Genomic DNA, 1,702 nt, shown 5'->3' with positions numbered 1-1,702 from the left:
ATTAAGAGAACTTTGAAAAATATTGTTATGAATATTGAAAATCACGTGTTTTGGGCGCGCCCAAGATGGCCAAATAGGAACAGCTCCAGCCTCCAGCTCCCAGTGTGAGTGACACAGAAGAAGGGTGATTTCTGCATTTTCAACTGAGGTACCAGGTTCATCTCACTGGGGAGTGCCAGACAATCGGTGCTGGTCAGCTGGTGCAGCCTGACCAGCGAGAGCTGAAGCAGGCTGAGGCATCGCCTCACCTGGGAAGCGCAAGGGAGAAGGGAATCCCTTTTCCTAGCCAAGGGAAACTGAGACACACAACACCTGGAAAATCGGGTAACTCCCACCCTAATACTGCGCTTTACCAAGGGTCTTAGCAAATGGCACACCAGGAGATTATTTCCCACACCTGGCCCAGAGGGTCCCATGCCCATGAAACCTCCCTCATTGCTAGCACAGCAGTCTGAGATCTAACTGCAAGGCGGCAGCAAGTCTGGGGGAGGGGTGCCCGCCATTGCTGAGGCTTAAGTGGGTAAACAAAGCCACCAGGAAGCTCGAATTGGGTGAAGCCCACCGCAGCTCAAGGAGGCCAGCCTGCCTCTGTAGACTCCTCCTCTGGGGACAGGGCATAGCTAAACAAAAAGCAGCAGGAAATCTTGGCAGAGGTAAATGCCCCTATCTGATAGCTTTGAAGAGAGCAGTGGATCTCCCAGCACGGAGGTTGAGATCTGAGAACAGACAGACTGCCTGCTCAAGTGGGTCCCTGACCCCTGATTAGCCTAACTGGGAGACATCACCCATTAGGTGCAGATGGACACCCCACACCTCACATGGCAGGGTACACCCCTGAGATGAAGCTTCCAGAGCAATAATCAGCAACACTCGCTGTGCAGCAATATTCTATCTTCTGCAGCCTCCGCTGCTGATACCCAGGCAAACAGAGTCTGGAGTGGACCTCAAGCAAACTCCAACAGACCTACAGCTGAGGGTCCTGACTGTTAGAAGGAAAACTAACAAACAGAAAGGACACCCATACCAAAACCCCATGAGTACATCACCATCATCAAAGACCAAAGGCAGATAAAACCACAAAAATGGGGAAAAAGCAGTGCAGGAAAGTTGGAAATTCAAAAAATCAAAGTGCATATCCCCTTCCAAAGGAACGCAGCTCATCGCCACCAATGGAGCAAAGCTGGACAGAGAATGACTTTGACGAGTTGAGAGAAGAAGGCTTCAGTCAATCAAACTTCTCAGAGCTAAAGGAGGAACTACATAACCAGTGCAAAGGAACTAAAAACCTTGAAAAAAGAATGGATGAATGGATAACTAGAATAATCAATGCAGAGAAGACCTTAAAAGAACTGATAGAGATGAAAACTATAACACGAGAAATATGTGACAAATGCACAAGCTTCAGTAACCGACTCGATCAACTGGAAGAAAGAGTATCAATGATTGAAGACCAAATGGATGAAATGAAGCAAGAAGAGAAGTGTGGAGAAAAAAGAGTTAAAAGAAATGAACAAAGCCTCCAAGAATTATAGGATTATGTGAAAAGACCAAATCTATGTCTGATTGGTGTGCCTGAAAGTGATGGGGAAAATGGAACCAAGTTGGAAAACATTCTGCAGGATATCATCCAGGAGAACTTCCCCAATCTAGTAAGGCAGGCCAACATCCAAATTCAGGAAATACAGAAAACGCCACAAAGACA

This window comes from Rhinopithecus bieti, unplaced genomic scaffold, assembly GCF_001698545.2.
Source record: "Rhinopithecus bieti isolate Rb0 unplaced genomic scaffold, ASM169854v2 scaffold_14549, whole genome shotgun sequence".
NCBI classification, from domain to species: Eukaryota; Metazoa; Chordata; class Mammalia; order Primates; family Cercopithecidae; genus Rhinopithecus; species Rhinopithecus bieti.
This window is presented reverse-complemented; position numbering follows the sequence as displayed.